The sequence below is a fragment of the Paroedura picta genome, chromosome 7, assembly GCF_049243985.1.
Source record: "Paroedura picta isolate Pp20150507F chromosome 7, Ppicta_v3.0, whole genome shotgun sequence".
Taxonomy (NCBI): Eukaryota; Metazoa; Chordata; class Lepidosauria; order Squamata; family Gekkonidae; genus Paroedura; species Paroedura picta.
The window spans coordinates 11,252,163-11,274,372 of NC_135375.1; the positions used below are offsets into that span (position 1 = coordinate 11,252,163).

At 46.4% G+C, this 22,210-nt stretch overlaps 1 long non-coding RNA gene across 1 annotated transcript in view; it reads left to right on the forward strand.

The window, feature by feature from the left end:
* The first annotated feature begins 5,563 nt into the window (after positions 1 to 5,563).
* The window catches only part of LOC143842060 (uncharacterized), a 50,946-nt gene continuing 34,299 nt past the window's right edge, over positions 5,564 to 22,210 (forward strand). The window contains exons 1-2 of the long non-coding RNA XR_013232976.1: positions 5,564 to 5,695; positions 6,760 to 6,838. This is a non-coding gene — a long non-coding RNA (uncharacterized LOC143842060). The remainder of the gene's footprint in view (positions 5,696 to 6,759; positions 6,839 to 22,210) is intronic.

Here is a 22,210-nt window from a genome sequence, read left to right on the forward strand (position 1 = left end):
TAGAACAACAGGGGAAGCAGGTTCAAGTGACATCTAGTGATGTCAGAGTCCTACTCAACTTCTGAGAAAGGCCACGTTACCCCTGGGGAGCTCTCAGATAACCCCAGGGTTCCCTGTAGCCCTGGTTGGAAATCTCTGCTTTGATCCTGCACTGAGCAGGGGATCAGACTAGATGGCCTATAGAATCATAGAATCATAGAGTTGGAAGGGGGCCATACAGGCCATCTAGTCCAACCTCCTGCTCAACGCAGGATCAGCCCAAAGCATCCTAAAGCATCCAAGAAAAGTGTGTATCCAACCTTTGCTTGAAGACTGCCAGTGACCCCTTCAAGCTCTGATTCTATGGTTCTAGCCCTTCCAGGGCTATCTTTCTAACTCCTCAAATCTATCATTCTTCTGCATTCTTCTGCATTAGCCTGCAGGAACGGCTGCAATGACAAACTGTAAGGACTGCAAGGACTCTAGTCTGCCCGGCTGGCTGCCCACATTTAGCCTCCGAGCAAGCCGGCCCCTTGCTTACTACCTTCAACATTGAAACCATGACTAGTTATTCCCAAATGTATCTACGTTACATGATCTAGCCTCATTCCACATGGGTAAGATAACACATTTTCAGTGTCCTTTTGCAGCTGGATTTTCCTGTGCAGAACAGGAAAATCTACTTCTAAAGTGCATTGAAAGGGCATTAAACGTGTGCGGAATGTTCTCACCAGTGCATTCTACTGGTCAGTTTCACTTTAAACTGCCTGGATGTTGCAGTGAATCTGACCGTGTGCTGGCCAATGAACTGTTCCGGATTCCGATTCTGCCTCAGATCTAAGCTTGGTCCTCGACTGGTCTATGCATACATCTCCAATAGCCATTCCGAAGCCTGGCTGGGCAAAAGCTCTAACTGGCCGACCCACCACACCCACTTGGTGGGTGCCAGAAAACGTGTTGGTGGGTGCCGTGGTTAGCAATGCAAAGCATTGACCTACAGCTTCTCGAAAACAGCTCCTAAACCTTCCTTATTTTTCCTCCTTTTTCATTTTAATGAAGAAATTACTTTAGCAAGGGAGAAATCACAGTGGGACAATTGATTTCCTTGCCACAGGTATATTAGCTCTAAGTTGGCAATAGCAACATCTGGCACATTAGGAAGGACTTCAGAGAAACGTAATGTCGTTAATTTATCCCTGAAGGGGTTTTCCGATGATAAGACATCGAGCGAATTACATTTATTTGCCTTAGAGAAAATTGGTTGAATCCTGTTCCAGTTGACAATATTTGTATTGGGAGACTTCACAACATCTCTACACTGCAGGGGATTTTTGTTGTGTTTTTGAAAATTGTGCAATAGCTATGTGTTACCACTACTTTCGGTGCCCTCCACAAGAAGGAAGTGTCCTAATATTTGGGATTTCTGTGACGGTGGAGAGCATTTTCCCCTCCCCAGAGATGCATATTTTCCGTGGCCAATTGAAAATCTTCTTGCATTAGGAATGTCTATGGCAGAAGACCAATGGCCCTGAATTTGGAGGGAGAGCTTTCCCCCTTCTCAATGAAAAATCCTAGGGATGCACATTCTCACAGCAGTCCAAGATGAAGCATCAACATACCAAAATTAATCCTCCTAACGCACTTGGGGCATGGTTAGATTCCATGTGTGCCATTATGGCTTATTATGCACGGCCGCTGAAACGGCGGCATGGAGAACGCGGAGGAAGAAGCGAAGCAAACCGCTTACGCCCGGGACAGAATGCAATGGCGGCAAAACCCAGAGTATCCGATTATGCACACGGATACTCTGGAGCCGCTTCTGGTTGCGCCCTGGTCCCGGGAAGCTCCGCTTTCTTCCGCATCTCGCTAACGCGGCTTTTTCGGCGGCATACATTGACTCTGCGCCCGGTTGCCGCCAGCAGCGTGCATAATTGGTTATTTTAGCTGCCACCATTCCACCACCCTGAATACAGACCTTCCACTCCGTGCATAATGGGCCTATGAGAGCCAATCTGGTGCAATGGGAGGAGGAGGTAGAGAAAAAGAAGGCCTGGGTTTTATACCCCACTTGTCACTGCCTGAAGGAGTCTCAAAGTGGCTTCCAACTGCCTTCCATTCCTCTCCCCACAACAGACGCCCTGCAAAGTAGGTGAGGCTGAGAGAGCTTCTGACAGGACTGCAAAGTTAGAACAGTGGTATCAGGGTTGTGGTGAACCCAAGGTCACCCAGCATGTGAAGGAGTGGGGAATCAAACCCAGGTCTTCAGATTAGAAACCGCCACTCTTAACCACTACACCACACTGGAGAGAGACTTGTGTTGTATTTCTACAAAGTCCAGTCCCTCCATCTACCTTCTTTTTCCTTTCATTTTATAGATGCAAGGAATTCATTATATGCAGGGAAGCATTCTCACAACCAGTTTCCCCATCCCCTCATTGCAGTCTAAAATCGTACTCGCACCCTGGACAACTGACGCTAAGTGACTCTTCGGGCTGAATGTTTCTGTCCTCTGAGAAGTGCAGAACTGACCCCCCCCCCTCCAGTTTACAGAACAGCTAAAATCGAGTCCCATAGCGCCATGTAGACCAGCAAGTGTTAGGGGGAATAAGCTTCCAAGAATCAACCTCCTTTCATCAAAACAAAAAAAAATTTTCTTGGTCTCTGCAATGAAGCTCATAGAATTCTAGAACCATAGAGTTGGAAGGGGCCAAACAGGCCATCTAGTCCTACCCACTGTTCAATGCAGGATCTGCTTAAAACATTGAGGCCCATTCTGCACACAATAGATAATGCACATTCAATGCACTTTTCCTGTTCTGCATGGGAAAATCCAGCTGCCAAAGCACATTGAAAGTGCATTATCCTATGGGTGTAGAATGGGCCTGAGAGTGATGACATAGAAGCAGAGGTGAAATATAAATAAATAAATAAATAAATAAATAAATAAATAAATAAATGACATCCATGAGAAATGTCAGTCCAGTTGTTGCTTGAAGCCCACCAGTAAAGAGGAACTCGTCTCCTCCTTCAACATCCGATTCTACCGCTGAACTATTCTGTGAACTTTTCTCTCCTGATATCTCACCAGTCCATGTTGTTTAATGTCATCACTGCAGGTCCTCTCCTCTGTTGCAACCAAGAACTGCTCCCTGCCCTCCTCCAAGTGACAACCTTTCAAATACTTTGAGAGAGCCATCCTGTCCCCGCTCAACCTCCTCTCCTCCAGAATAAACATTCCCAACTCCTTCAGACATTCCTTATAGGCTTAGTCCCCAGTCATCCTCGTTGCTCTCCTCTGCCCCCTCTCCATTTTGTCCACGTCCTTTTTGAAGCGAAGACTCCAGAACTGCACACAAAATTCCAGGCGTGGTCAGTACTCCAGGTGCAGTCTGACCCTAATCTAGCCGCTCTAGGGCAGACCAACAACTAGGTCTGCGGAAACCTGCCCGTGATGGATCTTCATAATTGGTAGGGCATAATCAAAGTTTCGTAGGGCAGCTCCGCACTTCAAAGACCATTAAGCGGTTTTTGCTTTAAACCTTATTGGGATTATTTTACGGCTCGGTCCCCCCGGAGGATTCAGCCGGCTGGCATTTACTGCTTCTCATCAATTTACCATCTGCAGCCCCACCTTTAACAACTTGACATGATGCATTTACTGGACATTTTGTCATTGTGGTATATTAGGGTGATGTTTTTGTTAAGAACCAGCTGGCGGGAGGCCGTAAACCCTGCCGTTCCAGCATATTGTTTATCATCGGGCCGGAATGGGCAGCCGAGCGGCCGCTAATGCATTTCCGCATTAAGACGCAGCGTAATTGTTGCTGGGAAGGCGAAAGGTTACCCTGCTAATAATATGCAAATGGGGGCTTTACTGCACATAATGAACGGTCCCGTTAGATGAAAACAGAGGTTTCCTTCGCTCTTTACTTACAATAAACCTTTTCTTTTTCTTTTTTTTTTCTTTTTTTGCATGTGGTTAATAATTAATCTAATAGAATTACCATTTCAGGGAGCGGAGATACATTATTTATTAAATGTAATTAAAGTATTTATTAGGTGAGTAATAAGGGAGGGAGGGGGGGAGGAGTTCATATTTTATCAAACAACCCTGCCCTGGGTTTGTCAACCATTGCAGTGATCTTTGTCGTAACATCTGATGTATTAATGACCAATGGGGGGATGGAAGGCAAGTGGAATTGATGGTCAGCCGTCAAACTCCGTTATATATCATGTTTTCTCATGACATCCCTGACATGTTTACTCCCAATCCTGGAAGGAAGGTGCCACCTAAGGCTCCCAGTTTTGACCCTAAAGAGGGGTGCTTGGTCTTAATCGGAGCCAGGGCTTTTTTGGTCCTGGCTCCAGCCTGGTAGAATGAGCTGCCGGTGAAAATGCGGACCCTCACGTATCTTCCGCAGTTCTGGAAGGCCTGCAAGATGGAGCTCTTCCACCAGACATTTGGTTGAGTTCCAGAGTCACATCTAAATGGGCCTCTGCCTACTCCACATCTGGGTAGATCTTAAACTTGGCACACCTGGCTCATTAGGGGCTTACGGGATGGAGCGTTTGCAGCAAGAATTTAATATTGTTTTAAGGTAAAAGTCATTTTATTTAAATCTGTATTACACAGGTTTTATACCCTGATGAAAGCCACCCCAAGACCATTTTCGAAGAGGGACGGCCTAAAAACTTCAAAATAAATAACAAGAAGCTCCTATCCTGGCACACCTATTATTAATAATAATAATAATAATAATAATATCCACAAATATTTGGAGGTACAGCCTGGAGAAGGTAGCATCTGGGGTGAGCACACAGTCATTGACTCCCGCTTTGATTGTCAAGGAACTTTCATCTTATCTGATACTTGAGGGCAGGACAACCTCTAGGCTTCCCAACTGCCTCGGCCTGGTGTCAAATTCCTTGCCTCCAGCCCAGGGGTAGTCAAACTGCGGCCCTCCAGATGTCCATGGACTACAATTCCCAGGAGCCCCTGCCAGCGTTCGCTGGCAGGGGCTTCTGGGAATTGTAGTCCATGGACATCTGGAGGGCCACAGTTTGACTACCCCTGCTCCAGCCCAACCTCCTGCCCTTAAGGAACCAAGGAGCAGGTGAAAAAAATGGCCTCCACAGTGACACTCTAGGAGTTTTCCCTAGTCCCCATACTTATTACCATAGAGATTAGGGGAAATTCCTAGAGCGTCACCTGGAAATGACATCACTTCCTTGGCAAAATGCCCCCTCCCTCATAATCTCCTACCATTTGCAAAGGCAGTGCTGAGGTCTTTATCCAATTCTCCCAGCAACAAAAAATACCACACTGTGGTTTGTGGGACCAGCCCTGATTAGTGGTGCATATTGTAAACTTCTCTGTGTCTGTGATAGCATGAAGATCCTTGCAAAATTCCAAAGCATAGAAGACCAATGAATTATCTACACAACACCCATATCTGCAAATACGTTTGCTGGATTAATGTTTTCCGTTTGTAGGTGGACACTTAAAATATCTCTGGCACACACTTGAAAACCAAATACATTAGAAACAAACAGCTTTGCAGAGGTGTGGAATGCGAGGAGCACGAACTCAAGACAGCTCAGGGGGAAATGCGCTTTGCCTGTCAAGCAAGGCAGATGGGTGTGCCACGGATACACATTTACACTTGCGCTCGATACAAACGCATCCCACCATCCTCTCACACGTCGCTGAGCTACGGTGGGTTTTTGTCAATCATACTTCCCGTTATACCTTCTTGAAAACATTTAAAAGCACTCGGAAAGACCTTCGTCTCTGTCTCTGTCTCTGTCTCTCTCTCTCCCTCTCTCTCTGGTCTGGGCCAGAATTAATTTCTGAATTGATTTGTCCTCTGAGCTGTTTAGAAAGTCTTTCCTGGAAGACTGCGCTCACGGCCATATATCACGGGCCCACTTGCCATGCCAGCTCTCTTCAGATGACCTCTTAATCAATCGAAATGGTGGTGACGGAAGGGAGGGAAGAGGAGCAGTGCCCATAGAGGTTATATGACTGTCAAGGTGGTTCTCTTCCCGTTGGCTGAGGGGGAGGTTAGCTGTGTTCTGACAGAAGGTGAATTCCCCCTGCCTGCAAATCATTTCGGCTTTCGGCTTTCACACTGTGGAAGAGTTTGGTCAACTTGTATCGTTCACAGGTCTCCAGACTAGGTTTTGCCACTTTGTGCTCAGGTGATTTCTTGTCTGTCGGTTCTTCATTTTTTGTGTCGATTTGTCCATTTTTGCTCTGGCCTGGATAGCTGAGGCTGGCTTAGAATCATAGAATCATAGAATGATAGAGTTGGAAGGGGCCATACAGGCCATCTAGTCCAACCACCTGCTCAATGCAGGATCAGCCCTAAGCATCCTAAAGCATCCAAGAAAAGTGTGTATCCAACCTTTGCTTGAAGACTGCCAGTGAGGGGGAGCTCACCACCTCCTTAGGCAGCCTATTCCACTGCTGAACTACTCTGACTGTGAAGAACTTTTTCCTGATATCTAGCCTATATCATTGTACTTGAAGTTTAAACCCATTACTGCGTGTCCTCTCCTCTGCAGCCAGCAGAAACAGCATCCTGCCCTCCTCCAAGTGACAACCTTTCAAATACTTAAAGACGGCTATCATGTCCCCTCTCAACCTCCTTTTCTCCAGGCTGAACATTCCCAAGTCCCTCAACCTATCTTCATAGGGCTTGGCCCCAGATCATTTTCGTCACTCTCCTCTGTACCCTTTCAATTTTATCTATGTCCTTCTTGACTTAATCTCAACAGATCTCAGAAGCTAAGCAGGGGGAGGCCCTGGTGGGTACCTGGATGGGAGACCACCATGGAAGACGAGTTACAGACAATGGTAAATCACCTTTGTTCTCCCTTTCCTTGTATCCTCTATGGGGCGGCCAGGAGGTTCTAAGGAGGATTTTATTGACAACATCCCTGAGAGGTAGATATGGCTGAAAAAGACTGTCCATACGATGACCATCACGATTGAGCACAGATTTCAACCCAAGACCTCCCCACCTCATTGCAAAGTTCTAATGATTACAAGGTTAGTTGACAGGCAGCTGAATTTTTACTAAGAAGATCAGTAGGTCTTACCCACCACTACATAGGTCAACTGCAAGGAGCCTGGTGTGATGTGGTAGTCAGGAGATGACTTTCAGAAGGATCCATTTTTCTACCTTGAATAATTAGTTCCCTTAAACAACAACTCTTCAGCTCTAGCCCTCATGCAGTATTCTGTTTTATTAAGCACCTGTGCTGTCAAAATGAGTTGGTTTATATAAGGGATATATTTTATAACCTCAAACAGTCTTTGGTTGGTTTGTGTTGTTTTCCCAGTTCTTCAGTCACAGCCCCTCTGCATGACTTGGTGTTGTTAAGAAGCTGTGCTGTTAGACAGAGTGGTTTAGAGCAGGGGTAGTCAACCTGTGGTCCTCCAGATGTTCGTGGACTACAATTCCCATGAGCCCATGCCAGCGTTTGCTGGCAGGGGCTCATGGGAATTGTAGTCCGTGAACATCTGGAGGACCACAGGTTGACTACCCCTGGTTTAGAGAGCCAGCTTGATATAGTGGTTAGGAAGGTGTACTTCTAATCTGGCAAGCCGGGTTTGATTCCACGCTCCCCCCACATGCAACCAGCTGGGTGACATTGGGCTTGTCACAGCCCTGATAAAGCTATTCTAAGAGCAGTAGTATCAGGGCTCTCTCAGCCTCACCCACCTCACAGGGGAGCTGTTGTGCAGAGAGAAAAGGGAAGGCAACTTCAGGTAGAGAAAAGCGGTATCTAAGAACCAACTCTTCTTCTTCTTCAGTAATATCAGGACTCCATTAGCCTCACCCACCTCTCAGGGTGTCTGTTGTGGGGAGAGGAAAGGGAAGGCGAATGTAAGCCACTTGGATATGATGCTTCTATTGAATCATAGAATAGAGTTGGAAGGGACTTCCTGGGTCATCTAGTCCAACCCCCTGCATTAAGCAGGACACTTACAACCCTATTGCTCATCCACTGTAACCTGCCACCCCCCTGAATCTTCACAGAATCAGCCTCTCTGTTTAAAAATTTCCACCTCCTGAGGAAGCCTGTTACCCTGAGAAACCGCTCTGACTGTCAGGAACTTCTTCCGGATGTTTAGACGGAATCTCTTTTGAATTAATTTCATCCCATTGGACCTGGTCCAAGACTGGATACAGCCCAAGACTGCATTTGCCTTCTTTATCACCATATCATCCAGTCTGCTCATATTTAGCTTACAGTCCACAAACCCAAACAATTGTCTGCGGGAACGCCTAGATCAGGGGTGGCCAAACTTTTGTTGTCCAGATGTCCATGGACTACAGTTCCCATGCTGCTGGCAGGGGCTCCAGGGAACTGTAGTCCATGGGCTTCTGCAGAGCCACAGTTTGGCCAGCCCTGGACTAGAGGAAATTGCTGCAGACATTTATTGCTACATGGAAAAACGAAATATAGCAAAGGAAGCTGGGAAGTCCATGGCTTGGTGGCAAAGGTAGATATTTGGCTAGCATGGCTGTGCATAGATGTTTGGGAAGGGGCTGTGACACGGTGGAAGAGCATGTGCTTAGGATGCAGAAGGTCCCCGGTTCAATCCCCAGTACTGCCAGCTAAAAAAGGACGAGACAGCTTGTAATATGAGGAACTGTGGAGAGCTGCTTGCCATTTGAGCAGACAATACTGACCCTGAGGGACAAAGAGTTGGATCAGTACACGGCAGAGAGAGAAAGAGAGAGAGAGAGAGATTGAAACAGAGACAGAGAGAGAGACAGAGAGAGATCTTTATGGATTCGGCACATTGAATGCAGAGCTTACTTCCATTCCTCATAATGATGTTGTTTCTGGCTCAGATGAGAACTGTCAAATTCTCTTGGAGATGAGATCAGGCCAAAAGGGATACCGAACAGAAAAAAACAACTTTATTGCTAAGAACACGATAGACTATCCAGCCGTTGCATAACCGGTGGTCTTGTTTCTGAACGGCGTGAAGAAGCAGTGTTATTCAAACCTCCGTCTCACCAAAGTGGTAAAACTCTATCTGGGCTGAATAAATTGCATCCGCGAGGGGGTACTTCTATGCTTGATTATACTATTATGAGAGCCAGTTTGGTGTAGTGGTTAGGAGTGCGGACTTCGAATCTGGCATGCTGGGTTCAATTCTGCGCTCGCCCACATGCAACCAGCTGGGTGACCATGGGCTCGCCATGGCACTGATAAAACTGTTCTGACCGGGCAGTGATATCAAGGGAAGGCAACTGTAAGCCGCTTTGAGCCTCCTTCGGGTAGGGAAAAGCGGCATATAAGAACCAACTCTTCTTCTTCTTCTATTATTATTATTAGTAGTAGTATTAGTAGTAGTAGTAGTAGTAGTAGTAGTATACTTTGATTTATTGCCTGCCATTCCTAGTGGCTCATGGTGGGTTAAATCACTGAATAAAACCCCATAAAGCCCATTAAAAGCCCAGACATAAAAACATCACAGTCCAATGAACATAATATAAAAGAGAAGAATGGAAGGGAAAAAAAATGCAAAACCCTATCTCTTTTCCCAATACGAACTCATAAGGGAGGTGGGAAGAGGGGGCAGATGAAACCATAGCTGCCATACACACACTATCCTGGAGTGGGGCCAAACAGATCTTTCTTGTTGTGCCAGCCTCGACTATAGACCTGGTGGAAGAGCTCTGTTTTTCAGGCCTTGCAGAATGCCGAAAGCTCCGCGTAAAAGGAGACATGTTGAAGAGGGAGCCAACTTGTCTCCTGAAATTTAAGAGACAAGGGCCTATTATGCATGCATTGCTTTCCTCCGCAATTAATTCGCTGACCCTTTTAAATCGTCCTTTTAAAAAACGTTTTAAAAACATTCCTGTTTTTGCACGTGCCCTGATTCTGCGCTGTGGTTTGTTTGTTTGTTGAGCAATTATGCATTCTGAACCATTCTGGCTGTAACTGGGAGGGGGAACTTCCTCCATTGTGCTGCAAAGTCACCTGACTGCCACTGTGGCACATGCTGCTGTTGGGGCCTTATGGGAATTGTAGTTTATGGACATGCAGACTTGTCCGTGGGAATACACAGACTTCTGAATGCCAAAACTACCATCTTTCCCCCTTTGAGGTATACTGTTCCTCGTAGACAGAGGGCAGGATGGACCAGAGCAGACCGCAGGCTCCCATGCAAACTAAAGCAACCACCATAACATACCTTTCCCCATGAAGTTTTTTTTAAATCACTGGTGAGCCCAAAACAGGAGCCTCTGCCCATTGCCTGAAGCAGCTCTGCTTCCTCATCCTCCTGCTGGATCCGGCATTTCGGATCCCTTTACTTCAACAGCCTTTTAAACTTTCAACCCCCCCCCCCTCCCCATGGTCACTGATCAGAGCTAGAGCTTTGTAGTCTCAGGAGCGTTCACAGAAGGCTGTGGAGGAAATGCCATGCACACCACAGGGTAATTCCTACCCCTTTACATAGTTATACAGTTGGCTTGGTTGCCAGGGCAAATGGCATGCTCACATGATCTCTGACAAAGGCAGAGTATCTGCAACAGGCACTTGAGCCTCCATTGGTAGACAAGGGATTGTGAGCAGAAAAGGGGAGGAGACCAAAAACATGCTCACATTTATGCATCATAAAAAGACCGTCCTCAGTGTTGTCACTCAAGAAAAGTCATCACCAAGCTAGTTTCAGAAGCTTCGCTGATATAATGCTGTCAAAACTGCGGGCAGCGTTTGCAATGCAAAAACAAAAATAATATTATGGGTTTTGTGGTGCAAATATAGTGCCATGTTAAGAATTAAAAATTTAAAAACTAAGATGTCTTATTTTTTAAATACACAATTTAAAAAATAAGATGTCTTTTTTGGCAGTCTTTTTGCGAGTTTTCTGTGCTGCATAATACACCAAGGACTATGAGCAATGGGTTCCAATGATGGGAAAGGAGTTTCTGCTTAAATATTAGAAAGCATTTCCTGCCGGTGAGGGCTGTTCATAGATGGAATATGTTGCGTTGGAGGGTGGCAGAGTCTCCTCCATTGGAAATTTTTAGGAACAGTTTGGATGAGCACCTGTCAGGAGGGTGTTTTTAAAAATCCGTGGAAATTTGGGTGGCTGGATTAGATGGACCTCTGAGGTCTCCTCCAATTCCGTGTGATTCTGAGTCTGAGGATTCCCATGACCACAATTCTGTATTTGTTATCTCTGTGTGTGTCCCGCTGTTTTCTTAAAAGCCATTTTGCTACAAGTATCACAGTTTTTTCTAAATATTTTTTTTATTTTTGATTTATAGAATACAAAGTATAGAAAGAAGAAAAAGTGGATTTTTTTTGATGAACATTCTAAACAAAAATAAAAGTATATTCATATAACGCTTTTCGTCTTTGTATTATCAATAATGTCTCTTCCTAGCGTTTTCTTCATGAAAACTGTTACTATTATCATCGATTATTTGTTATTTTGCAACAGCTGCTGCAATGAGATAGATCAAAGGTATACATTTATTTATCCACAATTTCTTTTTCTTTTTTTAAATTCCAGTGGCCCTTACAGTCTTCTGATGGCCTTCTATTGACTAAGTTCGGTCTATACGGCCAGTTCTCTAGACTCATCTAACCTTGTGTCCACACCTGGCTGGTGTATCACATTTCTGGATGGCCTGAATAGTCCCTTCCAATTCTAGGATTCTATAGATACATGCCATTGAGTAGGGGGTTGGACTAGATGACCTGAATTCAACTTTAGGATTCTATGGGTCTAGTTCAGCAGTGGAATGGGCTACCTAAGGAGGCGGGAGCTCCCCCTCACTGGCCGTCTTCAAGCAGTGGCTGGAGAAATACTTGTCCTGGATGCTTGAGGCTGATCCTGCATTGAGCAGGGTTGGGACTAGGTGGCCTGTGTGGCTCCTTCCCTTCTCTAGGATTCTGAAGTTCACAATGAGATGGCTTGACTATATGTTCCCCAATTAATTAACTAAATATTTCTTCTTATTAGTATTTATTAAATGTGTATATCGTGTCTCTCCACAAATGGGCTCGGGGCGGTTCACAACAATAGGATAAAATAATCAGTAAAACCATTAAAACAGCATCAAAATACTAAAATTCTAGTTAATTATCAGTGACTAACAAAGCCCTCCCCCTCCCTCAGCCATCCTTCATCTGGCCTGCAGAGGAAAGAGAGGCCTGTACGGCGTTAAACCCGCCATGACCTCAACTGTAGGCCTGGCAGAAGAATGCCATCTTTCACGCCCTGCAGAACTGTGAGTATTGTAAGGGGAAGGACTAGATCAGGGGTAGTCAACCTGTGGTCCTCCAGATGCTCATGGACTACAATCCCCACGAGCCCCTGCCAGCGTTTGCTGGCAGGGGCTCATGGGAATTGTAGTCCATGAACATCTGGAGGACCACAGGTTGACTACCCGTGGACTAGATAACAGAAGGGAGGGAGGTGAGCTTCCAAATCAATTTGATGCACTGTATGCCTCTTTTTGGAAACGAAGCAATTAATTACCTTGTCCGGGGTGCCCTTGGTTTTTTTCTTGCTAATCAGAAGCAGTGAAGCAGTGGGAATTGGGAAATGTGGCTATGTTCTGAGCAACCAGAAGGAGGAGAAGGAGGAGAGTTGGTTTTATACCCCGCTTTTCACTACTCGAAGGAGTCTCAAAGCAGGTTACCATCGCCTTCCCTTCCTCTCCCCGCAACAGACACACTGTGAGGTAGGTGGGATTGGAAGAGCTCAGACAGAACTGCTCTGTTATAACAGCTCCAATAGGACTGTCACTAGCCCAAGGTCACCCAGCTGGCTGTATGTGGAGGAGCAAGGAAAAAAACCCGGCTCTCCAAATTAGAAGGCAATCAAGGTCGCAGAATGGTGAGATTAAAGAGCTCAGGGGAAACAAAGGTACAAGCAGGGACCGTTTTGCAAAATACACATTTTTGGAAAAGGGGAAGGGGGCAAATCATGATGGGAGCCGAATTCAAATGCCGGAAGCATATGGTGAATTTCCACCTGGGAAACGAGGGGAAGAAAACCCAGATGTGGAATGGTGAAAGTCGACTTGTACCATCCAAAGGAGACCCAAAACAAGGTATGTCTCATATTGTGGAAAGAGACAGAGTTCCACTGGCAGAACGAGAGTTTTAACTCGGTCCTCCAAGACCCTGGTCAGATTGCACTAGATAATATTGGCTGCTTTACATGTCCCAGTTTCAATTCCTGCGGTGTCTGGCTAGACGGATCTCAAGCTGCAGGTGTTGGGAAGAGCTTTCTCGGCTGTGTGTTTTTTGGAAGGCGCTGTTGCCCCACCAGCCAAGCTCGGCCCTAATTAAATTGCCCATTTGATCTTCACAGTCTCTACACAGGAGTCAGTGGTGCAGCGCGAGAGCGACCGCCTCTTTGAGCCTGACATTTATTTCCATGAAATTTTGCAAGGGGGGGGGGACTTGGAGCAGGCGGACACGAGCAAGCTCTAAGGAAACGCGATGGAGCAACTAACCGCTATGTTTGTGTTGGGCTGCAAATTTTGGAAAGCTAAAGAAATGCAGCAACTTCCCTGGGAGAGCGAGTGGAAAGAAGAAGCTGGGGGCTCTTTTGCTGGGAGAAATCATAGAATCATAGACTCATAGAATCATAGAGTTGGAAGGGGCCATACAGGCCATCTAGTCCAACCCCCTGCTCAATCACAAGTGAAGGCTGACCAAATGACGCATGGGACAGAGAAGTCAGAGAAAGAAGTCCTTTCCTCCCTTTCTCACTACACAAGAACTTGTGAAATTAATGAGCAGTAGGTTTAGAACAGACGGAAGTAAGTCCTTCTTCACCCAAAAGATAACCAGTGGAATTCACTGCTGCAGGAAGTAGTGGTAGCTATAAGTACAGAAAGCTTTAGGAGGGGGTTGGACAAAGCTATAGAGCAGGGGTAGTCAACCTGTGGTCCTCATTAGGACATTGGTCACAAGGTAGATGGAGTGATTTTTTCAGGTGTAAGGATGCTCTGTATTCTTGGTTCTTGGGGAGAGTAGTGGGGGGGACTTCTAGGGTTCTGGCCCAGCTGGTGGACCTCCAGATGACCCCTGAGCTTTGGCTACTGTGTGACCAAGAGTGTTAGACTGGATGGGCCACTGGCCTGATCCAACATGGCTTCTCTCATCTTCTTATGCAACGGTGTAATCATGTAATTTTGTTAGGTAACATTCTCTCTTCCCCAGCTCGGCCCTGCAGTTTTAAATGTTTGGCATCGCCTTTCTTCCAAGGTGTCTGCGTTTCTCGTCCTGTTTGCGGGTTTGGAGGGGCATGCCCCATAAAACTGAAAACAGTCACACATTACAATACGTCTTCCGGCAGGGCAATATGTCTCCATTCTGGAAAACACCTGGGCCTGTTGGCTTCCCTGATCCCTCCTAAGATTATCATTTTCCCACTGGGGATAGGACGTTTTCTGTCCCCAGCTGTCATTGTCTGTACTCTGCCAACTAATGGGAGAGGGAAAAGAAATCACTCCTGTTACAGCAGCATTATACAATCATTGAGTTGGAAGGGACCTCCAGGTTTAAAAACTTCCAAAGCAGGATAACCCACCATCTCCTGAAGAAACCTGTTCCACTGAGGAACCACTCTCATTGTCAGGAACTTCTTCCAGGCAAAACCTAAAGTGATGTCATGCCAATCTTGGAAATGCTGGAAAACATACATTAAAACCATAGAGGCTCTGATGACTCCTAGAGTGGCATGGTATCACATCTGGGTTTTCCCCAGAAGTAATTAACATTTCCATCCATTTATGTCCCCCCCCCAAAGTCCCTGACCCAAAAGATGCCAGGTTTTCCAGACTCTATACTCCCTTTCTCTCTTTTACTTAGGGTTTGTTGACCCTGATTTTGGAATGGCTTCCCCATTATCATCACTGCTGATGCATATTTATTTGTGGGGACCCAAAGCAGCTTATATCATTCTCCTCTCTTCCATTTTATCCTCACAACAACCCTGAAAGGTAGGCTAGTCCATGGTTGCCCTGCAATTTTCCATGACAGAGTGACAATTTGAACCTGGGTTTACCCAGATTCTAGTCTGGCACTTTAACAGCTACACCACACTGGGTCCCATGTATGTCGCACCAGGAATACAAGTGACATTTTGTAAAATAGTATTATAGAAAAAAGGATCCCAATTAAAACCTGAACTTTTGGTCCTGGAAGAGACAACACGGGGGGGGGGGGGAGAGGACAAGATGTGAGCCAAAACTCTCATCAGTTTTGGGTGGAGATTAAGGAGTTAACCCCGTGGACTTCATTAGAAAGGGTAGATTTGAAGGAAGGGTGGGGTCGTACCATTTCAGTGTTCTTAGGGGGAGCTCCAAGCAAAAAGAGCATCCGAAGAGACCCTCTTCCTAGCGTGGTTTCTTCATTTCGGTCCTAAAATTGCCACCGTTGTGTTTCCAGGCATGTTCTCCTTAACCTTGAAAACAAAAAACCAAAACCTGAGGGATTTGCAAATCACATATTCATTATTCATTGCATTGGAGCGATTAAAGAATCCCTGGAACAAAAAAAACTGGTGTTGTTTCTTTAAAAAAACAACAACAACAACAATGCAAAATGTCATTGCAGCAAGCCAGGTTGCCTCGCCAGCCCCAGCATATTATCACGGGAGATATTCTCCCACCCCAGCAATACAATCTGCCAATGACATTTCCAAAAAATTTGACCAATGAGGCTGAGGAGCCATTAGCGCTGGAACACATCACATGCCGTCCCCATTCCCCGACTCTCAATTTGCTTTCAGGATTTTCGCTTTGTCTCCCAGTTTGCTAATTCGCCGGTAGCTGGCAGGGAGGGAAGCAAAGCAAAGCAACCCAACCGAGGCTTTTAATAGCTCGGCTCAAAATGGCGGCCCAGAGAAACAAGAACGGCGCCTTGCTCTCAAATTCCAAAGAGATCCTTTTCACCCTCTTGGTTCTTTCACTCTTATCGACCAGTCAGTTGTGGAACACCTTCTAGGATTTCCATACCTTTCTTTGTAGAGCTAAAGGGAAATGCCCGTGGGCTGCAGACAATTCTCAGTCAGCAAAGAAGTCTGGACCATTTCCAGAGCAGTGGGCCAGATGCTTGCCTGCAACATGGAATTGTAACGGGCATGCATAAGTGACACATGAAACTGATGCATGACAACGGAGGGAGTTTCTTTTCTTTGAATTTTTTTTTTGCAGAATGCTCCTTGATTTAAAGGGTGGGAGCGAGCAGGGAAGAGAGAAACCCCAACCGATATACATAAGCCAGGACTGCAGCAATAACAAATTAGCCTTGCGCTAAGATACTAAGTATATTATCCGAGTGTGAAATTATTTCCTGTAGGGATAAGAGTGAGCTGTGCGATTTCCCCCCTCCCTCCCTGAAAAATATGATTTATTTTTAAGGCCTGTTGTGTGGCTCTTGTGCCACATCTGTTACATGTTGGAAAGTCCTCTGCTCGCTACAGAGATGTTAGCGGGAAGGGAAGGGAAGGAGGAGACGGGAAGCAGGGGGGAAGCCACCGCGCAATGTCAATTACATTCGCCGAGCGGTATATCTTTTTGGAGTACGTGTGACCTTTCCTGTTTGTCGTTTCCCGGGCACCGCACCAAGTGATCCCCTCAGGAAGCCTGGATTTGTGGAGTGAGGCCCGAAGCTGCGGGAGTACAGAGCTGCAGGTTTCTGGGCCGGCTGCCAACCTCCGGATAATTACCATCAGCAGGAAAGATCGAGAGAAGCTGGGAAGAATCCATCTTTTTCTTCTTTTTCCCAGATATGTTAACCCCTTTTTGCCTCCGAACAAGCACAGGCACAGAGGAACACAGATTCCCACCCACCCCAGAGAGACACCCCCCAAAAAAGAGGGGGGGAAAGGGAAGAAAGAGAGGGAGAAATGGTGAAGGGGGAAAGGATAACAGGAAGAAAGCCACAACTCATTGGAGAGGGCCTCGTTGTGAATTTTACCCTTGTCAGTCTGGCAGCGTCTGTGAATTCTCTGCTGCCTCTTTCTAGGTGCCCTGAAGGCACTGTTTACTTTGTAGCATGAACATTGGGTGGTTTGGTTGGAGAGAAGCAGGGAAATAGGGCATCGTGGGCTAAGTGACTTTCATGGCACTGCTGAGGGTCCCTCCACGGGTTGGCTCGGAGCCTAGCTAGACATTCGGCAGCGGACGCTCGGCTACAGCTGCTCAGCGTCTCCTCTCCCATATGGCAATGAGTAGGGGAAAAAATGTGTTATGTGACACCCTCTCACTTGAGTATCTCCTTTTGGCTCCTGACAATGGGAGCCAATGAATTGTGGCAGGTGCTAAACTTGGTGACATCACTCTGCACAATTTGAGTTTTTTTAACTAGACGTTCCCGGTTGAGAGCCAGGTGATGCTCTAGGAATGCCCCAGTCTCTATGGTCTTTACCACAAAGATTGGGTTACATTCCTACACCTTCCTTCCATTATTCCGCCCACTCCTCAGAGCAGAAGACCCAACAATTGTCAGTGGACCTCTTTGTGTTTAGAAAGCATGACCAGTGTGATCCCTACTGTGTGACCAGCAGAAGATAAAAAAGACCCCCTGCAATTTCTGGGCCAGTCCAGACTGGTGGGAATTTCTTTCCTGACCTCATAGTGGTGATCAGCCTTACACTGGGCATGTGAGAAAGGGCCACAAGAGCTGAACATTGGCTCATCCCTTCTTGTCCTCAATCTCTCAACATTTTAAACCATCCTCAAACATCTGAAGAAGGGGGCTAGAAATACTCCTCAACAGAAGATTTCAACTGGGAGGGGATCTTTATTGTCCTGGCAGTTCCGCTGAGTGGAACTGCAATGTGAAAATCATCTCCTAATGCCAGCTGGTATTTCCCCAAGACTTGGTGGCTTGATAAGCCGCTGCTATCAGCCTTATGGCAGAAAGGTAGCTAGGAAGGACGGATAACACATTTGTTTGACTCACTGTACGATCCAGTCATTCCGGAGAGAAATGGACAAGGAGAGAGAAAAAGGGCAGTGTGTTTTTGTACCCTACAATATGGACCCATTTTATTTTTTATATTATATTTCTAACCCATCTCAAGGGTAATGCTTTTTTTTTTTTTAAAGCCACAGTAAAACCAGAGCCTTTAAACACCCAGGATTAAATGAAAGAGCTGTATTCTAACAATATATTTTAAAATGCTCTGGGTTAGCATCGTTCCAAAATCTAAACCACACGTCCACAAAAAAAGATTTTCTGGTACTGTTTGGGAGGAAGGAAAAATCGGATGGGATTTATGGAGGGTTTTCTTTTTCCTCTTTGCTTTCTTCTTCATTCTTTTTGTACGTTACAGGAAGTAGGAACAGAATAGGGTTGCCAATTCCAGTTTGGGAAATGACTAGATATTTGGAGGATGCAGCCTGAGGAAGGTGGAGTTTGTGGAAGGCGGAGCATCAGTGGGGCAGAAGGCCCTAGAATCCACCTTCCAAAGTGGCCATTTTCTCCAGGCAAAGTGATTTCTGTAGCCTGGAGATCTCCAGCCACTGCCTGGAAGCTGGCCACCCTAGAAGAGAGCAAAGACTGGCTTTGCAGATGGAAAAGGGGAGATGCTGGGAAACTCTCTGATTCTGTGACAACAAAGCCCTTTTTAGAGCTTGTCCCATCAGATATGGGGCACGTCTGAAGGGTGCCTGCTACCAGGAAAGATCGCAGACTTTGCTCTTGACTGATTAATGTGCCAAGAGGACTTTTGTTCTTTGGCTGAAAGATGGACTGGAACAAAGCATAAGTGACCCATCAAACAGACAAAACAGAATGTGGCTCTCCAATTGCAGCATCAGTGGACAGGCTGAGAGCTGTATGGTTCCTTGTGCCCACTTGGGAAATACCTGGAGATTTGGGGTGGGGGAGGACCAAGGGAAAGTGAATATGAAAAGGCAAATGTCTGCATGAGGAAGAAACAGATAATATCCTATTCTAGATATCCCAGGGAAAAGGTGGCGTCACTCTAGAGTGAAACCGGGAAGTTGCAGGTGTATTTATAAACCCGATTAACAACAGACTGGAAATCAGATGCCATGCAGATTGCTCTTTTAATCCAAGCTGATAGAGGATAAAAAGCCCAGTGCAGATAAGACCCAGATTAGAGGCCACCACACTGGCCCTGTGCAACATGCACAGAGGTGTATCTGCACATCAAAATTCCTTTTGGCACAATGGCTTCATCAAGGCGCTCATGAACATTCTGCATATACAGAGGTCTGGACAAGAGTCCAAAAATCCAAAACTCAAGAGCGGTGGACAAAGAACACCAGAACAGGAAATTCAGACTTCTGAAACTTTGGAAGAGTTTGCAAAGTCTGCCCGATGAGTCACGAAGATCCGTCCCAATTTAAACAGAGAAATGAAGGGACCGAAATCCTTTATCTAACTGCAGCAGCATACCCGGATAGAAATTCAGCAGTGCTGCTTCAATCCTGGTAACACCCTCTGGGTTAACAGGAAGCCCTTGGGGTGAGGGGAAAGATTATATCCAAGATGCAAGCTGAACAGAAAGAATCGTCAATGACATTCCGTCTTCCCTGAGCAAAATGCCAACAGAGTCTTTTTCTCTCTCTCTCTCTCTCTGACTCCACACACTGTCTTGCTTACAGATTATTACCCTGCATGAGGCATTTGCCCCTCCGCCTGAGGCTCGGTCATGCAGTGAGAGAGATCAAGAGAAGTACAAGGCTTCAGCGCCTGCTGCAGCATAATAATCACCCATTATGGATCATCTCTGGCATCGGGAACATCCCTTGGAATACAAAAGTATTTTGACATGCCGATGACACGAGTCGGATGGCTGGCAAAACAGTGATTTCTCCACCTTGATAGCAGGACTGTTTCAGGGACAAGGGGGGGCTTTGGGCAGGCTGGGGGGTGTCCCATCTGGACCTCGAGGGCGGTCCCAGAGACACAGGCTGGTGAAGTCCGCAGGCAACCTCAGCCAGCATGTTGCTCCTGAAAGGGGCTCATCTGGATGTTCCAACCCTGGGTTTGAGGACAGTTGTCCTAACCTGTTGTTTGACATTCGGAGGTCAGTTCAGTCTGCTATGGGTTTTGTGTGTGTGTGTGTGTGTGTGTGTGTGTGTGTATGTGTGTTGGCTCCCTGTTTTTTGTCCTGCTCCTCCTTCAGGTAGGCATACATGGATTTCTATTTTCTCTTTGCAACAGCTTGTGAAGAAGCAGATAGGGCTTAGAGAGCAAGCTTCATAAATGGGGGTCTGAGCCCAGCATGGTGGGGTGCTTAAGAGCATTGGCTCAATCTGGCAAGCCAGGTTTGATTCCCTGATCCTCCACATGCAGCCAGCTGGGTGACCGAGCAGTCCTATCAGGGCTCTCTCAGCCCCACCTCTCTCACAGGGTGTTTGTTATGGGGAGAGGAAGGGAAGGCAATTGCCAGCCACTTGGAGACTCCTTCGGGCAGGGAAAAGCAAGTTATAAAATCCAATTCTTCTTCTTCTTTTGAATTCTCCCTTTCCTCGCTTGTATGTCCCTTTTGCTTTTTACCTTTTCCCCAGGTTTTTATGACATACATACAGTGATATAATATAGCCTTGATATTGACTTTACAACTAGAGACAGCAAAACCCATGCAGAACCTGAGGAGGAGGAGCTGGTGTTTTATACCCTGCTTTTTACTGAGACCAAAGGAGTCTCAAAGCGGCTTACAGTTGCCTTCCCTTTCCTCTCTCCACAACAGACACCCTGTGGGGTAGGTGAGCCTGAGAGAGCTTTGAGAGAACTGTGACTGGCCCAAGGCCACCCAGCTGGCTGCATGTGGAGGAGGAGGGGGGGGGAATCAAACCCGGTTCTCTAGATTAGAGTCCACTGTTCTTAACCACCACTACAGATAGGTTTAGATCCTACTAAAATTCTATGGATTTGGAACTGGATGACAGATGGCACCCAAAAAGTGCTTGCTTTGTCATGGTTCCTCATCATCTTGGAGTGGAGTGACAAGTGTCACACCTCCATCCTGGGGGAAGCAGCTGTGATTTTCCTGCCTCGTGCAGGGGGTTGGACTAGATGACCCTTGGGAGTCCCTTGAAGCTGTGCTGCTCTGACGCCTGTCTCCATTTCCACCCTGCCTTTCAGAACTCCTTTTTGTCTTCTCTTCCCTCCACACTCCAAATATCAAAAATGCATCTGGGCATCTTCCATAATTCATACAAGGCCCTTAAACACACACACACACACACACACACACACACACACACACACACACTTTGGCATGAAACCATTTAAATTTTAATATGTTTTCCATTGCAACCAACTCCAGAGCCGATGGTGGATTTTCTTTCCTTCCCCCTCCCCGTTCCTTTTGCACAGATTCTTTTTTTAACTTTCGGTCTCAGCACTGCTGGGAAATCTGAGCCCGATTTCTGACTCACCAACATCTTTATTATTCACCCATAAATCATGCATGGACGGGCTTGGACAGCCGAGGATGTAAACGATGGGGAAGTGAAGCCCTCTGCGCTTGTAAAAAATGGATGTCATCTCTGTTTCCTTTTTTATTTGGGTAGGGAGAGTCTTGTCCCGACATTATCCAAAAAGAATTCTTCTCCTGCCTCATTGTCCTCCTTGTCCTGCGTAAGGCTTGATTTAAAGGTGATGCCGGCGAGGGGAAAAACCTCTTTCTCCTGTGCAGCTTGGTGTGGGCTCAAGACCTCGTTCCAACTACGCTGCAGGCCATGCAAAGCAGCTAACCATGGAGCATCGTATGCTTGCCAGAGACCCACACGGAGGGGCTGCGAGGGGCTGTGGCTCATGGGAAGAGCCTCTGCTTGGCATGCAGAAGGTCCCAGGTTCAATCCCCGGCATCTCCAGTTAAAATGATCAGGTGGTAGGTGATGTGAAAGACCCCCCCCCCCAGCTCGTCATGATAACATCTGCTTGGCACACGGAAGGTCCCAGGTTCAGTTCCCAGGTCCCAGGAATAGGATAGTATAAAATTGAATATAGAATGAGCAAGTATTTCATCTTATCTTACGTAGTAATATTACTAGACCACAAAAGTTCAATATGTAGACTGGGGAAGCTGGGATCCTTGGCTTTTACAGTGTGCAATTTCTGCAATGACCAGGTGGTGGCAGCACCTGAACAGAGAGAGAGAAAAGCCCCTCCAGGTGGTGGGAAAATCAGGTGGGTGGCAGGTGCCAGTTGGGGACCTTGGGCAGAGAGAGAGAGGGTTTTT